The sequence below is a fragment of the Chelonia mydas genome, chromosome 24, assembly GCF_015237465.2.
Source record: "Chelonia mydas isolate rCheMyd1 chromosome 24, rCheMyd1.pri.v2, whole genome shotgun sequence".
Classification (NCBI taxonomy): domain Eukaryota; kingdom Metazoa; phylum Chordata; order Testudines; family Cheloniidae; genus Chelonia; species Chelonia mydas.
The window spans coordinates 738,883-747,689 of NC_051264.2; positions in this window are offsets into that span (position 1 = coordinate 738,883).

Genomic DNA, 8,807 nt, shown 5'->3' on the forward strand with positions numbered 1-8,807 from the left:
CCTGCTTGGCCGTGGGCAGCTCCGGCCAGCCAGCGAGCCCCAGGAGCAGTGGCTCCCTGGAACACCAGGCACTGGAACTGGGAGAAGTAAACTTCAGCACTTTACTCCTCCGGGTACCTGGCTCTCCCGCCCCTCCTCCGCTGCCCATCCCGCCTGGTTACGACACCTCCTTACAACAGGAAGGCTTCCTGGCCCCGGGCCAGCGCTGGATTGGCAACTGACAGGGCACAACCCTGGGGAGTGGCTGGCAGCTGAGAAGGCCAATGCGATTTCCCAGCCCCCCACAGTGCATTGTGCCCATTCCAAGGGGGGGCTGCCCCACGGTGCTCCCTGGCCTGGGCTGCCCAGCCTGGGACACTGCAAAGGGGCCTGGTTCTGTGCCGTGCTGGGCAGTCAAGTCCATTCAGAGTCCAGGGCGCCGCAGGGGCTCAGAGCCCTGGAAACCAGGCTGAGCAGATGCCGCATCCCCCTCCCCCAGTCTAATGGGGCCGCAGGCAAGCGAGGGAGTGGGGTGGCTGCCCCGTGGGGCCGGTTCCTTGACTCCCCAGTGTTGGGCTCTTCCTTCCGAATGCACTTGCTGGGCCTCTCGGACCCAGTTCCCAGCTCCGCTGCCTTCCGAGTCCCTGCCTTTCTCCCAGTTCCCGGCTCTGTGCTGCGGGTGGCCGGCAGGCTCTGTCAGTCATGCCGCACTGGGAGAGACGTACCCTCCTGCTGGTGCCATGGCCGGCCATTCAGAGCCAGGGCCACCTCTTCCTCCAGCAGCTGAGAGCCACATGCCCAGCTCTGTCTCCAGCCCTCGGCGCTCCCAGCCCACGAGCGGAGAAGGACACACCACCCCCGGCGTGGGGAGGGGTGAGGTGCTGGCAGGAGCCCCCGCCGGGCGGTGGAAGGCAGCTGGTGAAACAACAAGAAAGACCAAAAAAGCCTCTATTAATTATTCATCTGAAGAAGTGAAGTGAAGAAAATACACCACGTGCAAAGAGGCTCCCAATGGCCATGGGGGGCGGGGGCGGGAGGGAAGGCAAAGGGATGGGAGTGGGGAGCATGGGGCAGGGAGAGGGGGCAGAGAGGAGGGAAGGGGTGAGGGTGTCTGGGCTGCCCCAGCTGGGCCAAGCCCCCAGGGGTGCTGGGCCATTCCTGCTCCCAGCCCAGGAGCACCACCTCCCACGACTCTTCCTGTTCTCTGCAGTCGCTGATCCACACTGTGAAACAGGGCCTGGGTCAGGGGAGGAGCAGCTGCATGGCCCCCTGTAGGGGGCTCTGGCTCCATCTGGCCCCAGGGCAGGGGGACTGGCTGGCTCAGTGGGGCTGGGATGGGACAGGGCACCTTCCCCATGAGGAGGGGGGACCTGGCTCCAGTCTGCCCGCAGGGTGGGGATGCTGGGGGAGGGGGATGCAGGAGGCCGGGCAGGTGCTTCGTTGAGAGCAGTGTGACGGTAGGAAGCTTCCGATGCCACCTCTCTCCACGGGGTACGAGGCGGGACGGGGTGGAGGGGCCCTCCCCCTGCATGCGCACTGGGAATTGGAATGCTGAGAGTACGTCTACACTGCAATGTAAGCCCCAGGGTCGCACTCAGGCTCAAGCCTAGCCCTTTCCGTCTACACACAAATCGTGCTAACCCAGGGTTAAACACAGGGTCCCAGGGCCTGGGGGGTGGAAGGTCTGAGCCTGAGTCAAGCTGGAACCCAGGGTTCAAGCCCTCTTGCTTTGCTGTGAAGATGCAGCCCCACGGGACTTCTGCTCCGAGAGTCCACCAAACGTATCCCACAATGCCACAGGCAAACTTTCTTTGTCCTCTGGACAGTCAAGTTTTCTCACAAAGGGCTGGAGCAGCCACATTTTGGGAGGGTGCTAGGAAGTCGGGGCTATGTGGGGCTGGACTCAGGCCCATGTTATCACAGTGCAGATGCTGGGGCCCCAGGATTGAACAACTCCTAACCTGGGTTACGAATGCGTGTAGATGCGGTGGGAGGGTCCCAGAACTGCCGCCCGAGCCCGAAGATCGATGCCACAATTGCACAGACCTTTAGCCTGTGCCCCGTGAGCCCAAGGCAGCGGGCCAGGACATGCATTGGAGACATCCCCTTAGTTAACAAATCCAAGGGCTGCTAACTTGAGTTCTACTAACCCTGGGCTTATGCTGCATGGCAGCCGTACCCGGAGACGCTTTGGCTGACAGCAGGACCGGGGCTGGCTCCAGGAACTCTCCACCCAGGGGTCTCTGCAGCAAAGTTATTGGGGCTTGGAACCACCACCCGGGGGCTTTCGCCGCCCAGCCACAAAGCAGGCTCTGGGAGCTGTGACGTTTACTCCAGGATAGATGGAAACTCAGCAACATGCAACCCCAACAAGGCAACTCACGTGCTTAAGAAACATGCTTAAGAACATAACGGCCACACTGGGTCAGAGCCATGGTCCAGCTAGCCCAGTGCCCTGCGTCTGGCAGCGGCCGGTGCCAGAGGCTGCAGAGGGAATGAACCAAACAGGGTTGTTACTGCGTGATCCATCCCCTCGTCCAGTCCCAGCCTCTGGCAGTCAGGGGCTGGGAACTGTTGTGTGCAGTGTTTCCATGTAGAAACACCCCACACGTATGGCGACGCACATGCCTCCCCAAGGAAACGCCACAAACACTGAGCAACACGACTCCCCATGGAACCCCCTGCATGGCAACACACAGGGAAACGCCCCCACACAGCACTGCACGTGCCTCTGCACAGAGACACACAAACACGCCTGTCTGTACAGAAATCGCTCGCTCTCCCGGCTCACACACACACAGACGCGCTCACACCTACACAGAGAGAGAGCCAGCAAAAGCACACCTACACCGGAAACACACACACACACACACACACAAACTTGCACCCTCCACCCAGAGCAACACACAAGCCAACCACACAACACAACACGCGCACCCCTAGGCCTGGCCAACCACAAACACGTCCACTGGCAGCAGGGCCAGCCCTGCTCCCTGCCCGCTGCCCAGCCCACCCCCTGGCAGGCTGCAGGAGGCGGCTGGGCACTGCCTGGGTGGGTCCCTGCAGGTCGGGGCGGAGCGGCTGGCACCTAGTGTGGAGGGAGCCCGGGTGCCCATGTGTCTGGCCTCAGCGTGAGGGGGAGGCTGTTTCTCACTCAGCGCTGAGTCACTTCCCCACGTCTGTGGCAGGCGGCTCCCGTTCCCATGTGCAGGGAGGGTTTCCAGGCGCTGTCCCTGGCTCCCTCTCCTGCAGGAGAGCTCCCAGCGCCAGCCCCTGGCGTGCCCCTGGCTGGCCATGCCCTCGGGCCCTGCAGCCCCTGGTTTGTCCAGCCCTGGGGAGGAGCTGGGGCAGAGGGAAGGGGCTGCTGCCAGGGCCCCGTGGGGTTGGGGGTTTCTCCATATGAGCCACGGGGCTTCCCCATCCCCGCTGGATGGTGACCTTGGATGCCCCTCCCGCCCACCCTCTGGGGTCCCCCCTGCTTGGAATGCGGCTCTCTCTCCTCCCCCTCTGCCTCCTTTCCTCCCAGCCTCCCCTATTTCCCCCCCTGCTCCCCCCACTGCCACTCAGTGATGTCAGAAAACCTCTCCCTGCTCCTCATCACTGGGCCCACCCTGCACAGGGCAGGGCACATGGGACTCGGGGTGGGGTGGGGCTGGGCGATACCCTGTGCTGGGGCTGCTGCATCCTGGGGCTTCCCCTCCCACCTGCGGCCCGGAGCCAAGATCCTGCACCCACCCCAGGAGGCCGCATCTCCCAGGGCAGCCATAGAAGGGCACAGAGCCCTGGGCCAGGGTCCTTAGAGTGCTCCTCCCAGCCCCTCATTAGAGGCTGTTTCTCTGTGGCATTCGCTCCCAAATTGGCCCCGTGGGGAGCTGGGTTGCCGGGCGACCCAACAAGCCGTGCGGCTTCTTGGCTTGCCGGAGCCCGTCGCATGGCCACAGGGCCCTGCCCTGCCCTGCCCCCCCACCCCTGTGCCGCACTCGGCCCCGCTCCTGCCTGCGCCAGGCCTGGCTCGCACCATCGTCCGTGTCAGGCAAGGCCAGAGTGAGTCCCAGGCGGGAGCAGGGGGGCAGACACGCCCGAGGATGCAGAGGGGCCAGCAGCCCTGGGCCCGGCTCAGCGGTCCCCTGTTGGCCGCAGGGCCCCACTGGCCCCCGCGTGGTAGATTCTCAGCTCTTGGCGTCGTGGGGTGAGAGGGGAGTCCCCTGCTTGGCACAGGCTGCCCTGGCATTACCACAGTGGGGCCGGAGCTGTCGCACCTCCGTGCTGGGATGCCCCCTCGCACCTGGGAGATGCTGCCCTCGAGGGAGCTGCCAGCTCCTGCCCTGGTTAATATTTAACCACAGCTTCCGGCGACAGACTATTGCAACGGCAAAGCAGAGGCAGCGTTCAATAAATCATCGCGCTGGTCCCGAGGAGCGGGGGGGCTGAGAGAGGAGCTGGCTGTGCCGCGATCAGGAGCAGCGGAGCAAGAGGGGATAAATAATTCATTAAATAAATAAACATGGAGCGAATGCGAGAGGAGAAGGTAGGAGTGTAACCAAGACCAGGCTCAGTAAATGGGGGCATGAAATATTCACCAGCCACGCCCACAAATCCCAGAACATGCTGAGCTCGGCCTTTCCAGCCTGCCAGGGCGTGTCCAGCAGGACACGGGGAACGTGCTAGTCACAGGCCGGGGGGAGGGCACTCCAAGCAGGCTTGGACAGGGGGTCACGCACTGACACAAGAGCATCATGAAAACAACGTGCAAACATGTCGAGACACACGCCTGGCCACTCACATGCAGGTAGACACAACACACGCAGACACCCAGGACCGAGACTCGTGTGCAAATGTGCAGTCACACCAGCAACCTGAAGACACATGCATACAGGCGTGCACGCCGCCGTCCCACAGAAGGCTCGCACGCTGGCTGACATGCTCAGACACACGGCCCATCCACCAACAGAGGCTGCAAGGAGCTACCCTGGGTGTGTCAGACCCCAGGTCCCCCTCTTGCGGGGTGAGACCCCCCCTCCCCGCCACACTGTCAGAGGGAGACCCAGAAGCCTTTCCCACACTGCACTGCTGCAGTGACAGCAGGACCAGGGAACCCAGCCATTGCAGTGGGACCCGACTCCCACCGCCCCATTCCTCCCCACACCCTAGCCGTCCTGCAGTCCCCTTTGAACCCAGCGCTCGGGGCTCAGCGGCCTCCACACTTCTTGGGCCCTTTTTTCTCCACGTGCCAGTCTTTGAATGAAGGCCTCATGGCTGGTCGTGCTGCATCTGCATCTCAGAGCTGGCCGGCGGGCCAGCAGCCAAAGCACTGGGGGCTTGGCCCTCTCCAACACCTGGCAAAGGGGAATGGACCCCGGCCACCGAGGCCTCAGGCCTGGGAATGTCCTGAGACTCCCTTCCACAGCTGGGGACAGCAGCACCCATGATCCCCAGTCTCCCCCCCCCACCCCCATGCTAACTGATACTCCCTCCCCCCACAGCCGGAGATAGAACCCAGGAGTTCTGACCACACCCATCTCTGTTTTTTATATAGCACCCCTGCTTTAGCGACTGCTCCCCCATGTCCCTGTCACTGCTGGGTCTGGGAGGAGCCGGGCATCTCTGCACCAGGCCAGCTGAGAGCGTGGGAGCACGCAGCCGGCTGCACGGGCATGGGATGGGGAGTCCGCAGTCCCGCGCACCCTGCCCAGCTGGGCTCGCTCCCCGCAACCCCACAGCCTGGCCGCGGGGATTCACAGGCTGTCCTGGGAGAGCCGAGCCAAGCGCCACCCCGCCCGAGCCCAGCAATCAAAGGGGATTATGGAAAGCAGTGCAGAGGTCGGGGATTATGTCCCAGGGGCCGTTGGGGTGCCCCAGCTCCTCTGTTCTCTTTCAATAGCCGGAGCATTGAGAGCGCGCCCAGGGAATCTGCATCTCAATGGGGTTAGTTATTAGAGAGGGAGCGCGGCGCACACATAATGCTACACAGAGCTCCTCAGCATCAGGAGCGCCCAGCCTGGCACACTGAACAGAGCCGCAAGGGCACCGCTCCTCCCCAGAGCTAAGCGCATCGCAGCTTGCTCCCACTCAGCCCCGCCCCCGGCCCCTCCTGCAAGCACCCCGACCCACCAGCACGCGGGAGGAGGGCGGGGGCACAGCCCAGAGCTAGGGGCTCTGAGGGTGAGATGGACAGAGGCAGACCCCTCGTGGGGTGGGGCTAAAGAGGGTCTCTGGGCCCTGCTGCTTCCCCTCGAGATCTGCAAGCGCAGCTACAGTCCTGCAAGGTACAGCACCGGGTCAGCAGGGGGCGCGCTCCCCTGGCAGTCAGTGCCGAGCCCAGTGCGGCACTAGGGGGCGCTGTGCTGTGGGAGCAGGGCCGGGTCAGTAGCATTCTCTGCAAGGAGCTTCCACAGGAGGTACCATTAATGCAGGAGCAAACCCTGGGGCTGGCCCAGCCCCCCTGGTGAAAACCCAAGAGAGTGGTGAACACTGGTGCAAGGAGCAGCAACAGGAATGTTCCCATGGAGAAACACCCAGCACAGCGCTGCGAAATGGAAGATTTCATCACTTGGCCCACAATTGACCTGTGGAACTCATGGCCACAGGGTTTATGGAGGCCAAGAGCTCAGCAGGACTCAAAACAAGGCTCAAACCTTTCTAAGGGAAAGGGGAATGGCAAGGGTGAAAGTGACCCAGGCCTATTGGAAGGGGCCAGAGCCAGCACTGGTGGGTGGGAACTTTCCCCAGGGGAGGGTATCCCATCCCCACCTTTCTGGCACTTTTGTCCAAAGCAGCTGGCGCCAGCCCCCATTTGAGAAGTTCCTGGGCGAGGTGGCGCTGTGGCCACGGAGTTCCCCAAGCAGCAACGTGGCAGGCTTGGCGAGGGAGAGCACAAGGCTGGGAGGGGTGGTGCCCAGCCTGGGGAAGCCCGGGCAGGATGTTTTGGAGTGAGGGACACTGGGAGTGCGTTGGCAGAACCAGAAGCGCTGGGGTGAGTGTGGCTCATTCCCTGGGCCCCACGCACAAGCCTGGGACATTCATCTCCCATCCGGCCCGTGGCCGTGAGAACAGAACGGAGTCGGGCGGAGGGGAGCGTTTATCTGCAGAGGCCACCGGAGCGGAGCCGAGCCCTGAGCTGCAGCCGCTGGCAGGGGCGCAATCGATAGCCCCCAGAGAGCCAATAGCTGAGGTCAATTCAGAGCATTCACGAGCTACGCGGGGTAAAGGAACCTCCTGGTCACTCCCCCAGGCAGGCGTCTCACAAGGGCTTCAAGGCCACGGGGCCCCTGCTCCTGTGCACGGCAAGGGCTGAACACCCTGAGCCCGGCCACTCAGGCACCTTTCAGACTCCCCAGCACAGGTCCAACCAGAGACAGAGACGCCTGGCACAGGTGTGCAAGGGGAGCGTGCGAGAGGCAGTTGTGCAAGGTTCACAAGGAACATGCAGGCTTCTAGAGCTGAGCTGTCCTGTTACTTATGAGCTCAGGCCTGCAGAGGCTGTCCTGGGCCACATGAGCCCTCCTACCCGTAAGCCCATTGCAGACTCTGCCCTGGGACCCCTGGAGGGTGGACCCCTTATCCAGGAGCCCCCTGGATCCCCAGGGGCCCAGGATGAGCCAGGGCTATTCCCAGCCCCCTGACAGCCCCAGAGCTTGGGACTCTAGAGCAAAGCCGGTCCCTCATGAACCCCAGTCCAGCCCCATGCCACACCCCAGACATGGCTGCATCTCAGCACCTGGTAAGCTCCCATGCTGCACCCCAGAGGTGGCTGCATGCGAGTGCTGGGCGAGCGCTCTGTGTGGGACCCTGGTGGCTGGGGACATGATGCTGCTCCCGGCCCAGGGCAGCGCAGACCCACTCGGAGCCCAGCGCTGCCCCGTCCCGGCTGCACCTTGAACCGGTGCCGACTCCTCCGCGCACACGCTCTCGGCAGCGATGCAGCTGCCCGCGGAGGGCCGGGAGCTCCGGAGCTGACCAGAGGAGCCTGGAGTTCTGCCACTTCACAACCCAGCCAGTGGGGCCCAGTGCCCCGCTGCAGCCTCCCCTCACATTTCTGCAGCTCTGGTCACACACACACCCCCGCCCCGCCTGCCCCTCCCGCTGCCTGCCCCAGAGACGGAGGGCACGAGGCAGGAGCACCTCCAAACCCAGGCACTGGGGTGCTCCGAGGGCACCAGGACATTTGTGCCGGCCCAGCTTGGCTCCTGGGGCTGGGCTGGGTGGGGGTGGGGCCTTGCCAAGCTGAAGGAGAGGTGGGGTGGCTGGACAAGGCGGCTGGGCGCACGGGGCTGCACGGAGACTCGCCAGGTGACCATGTGGCGTCGGCAGCTCTGACCTGGGTCCCCAAAGTCCAGCCCTGCCGCCTCCGCTCCCTCCACAGGCGCCACCTTCACCTGGCAGGGAAGTTTTTGCAGAGCGATTTAGCGAGAATGCAAATCAGGAAGCATCTGAAATCTCTGAGCACGTCAGCTCCATCCAGAACGCTCCATTAGCCCCGCGCCCGGCGCATCGTGCAGGCCCAGACAGCAGAGCCATTTCCTGACAGACACCAGATGCAAACTGGAGGGGAGGGGAAGGCCCCAGCAGGTGCGGACAGTGTGTAGGGGACACAGGACTGTGTGGGGCTGGGGACCCGGGCAAGGGCCTGGGCTGGGGGAGCGGGGGGGGGGCACTGCCACAGCACAGGTGTGGGTGTGACAAAGTGGGACTGTTCTTAATGTTTCCTCTGAATACTGTAGGGGTGCCTCAGTTTCCCCTAGGCATTTCTTACGTCTCTGGGGGTGGGATAAGGGGGGTAATTGTTCCAGAACAAAGGGCCAGGGTACAAAAATGGCCGACACTCTGTC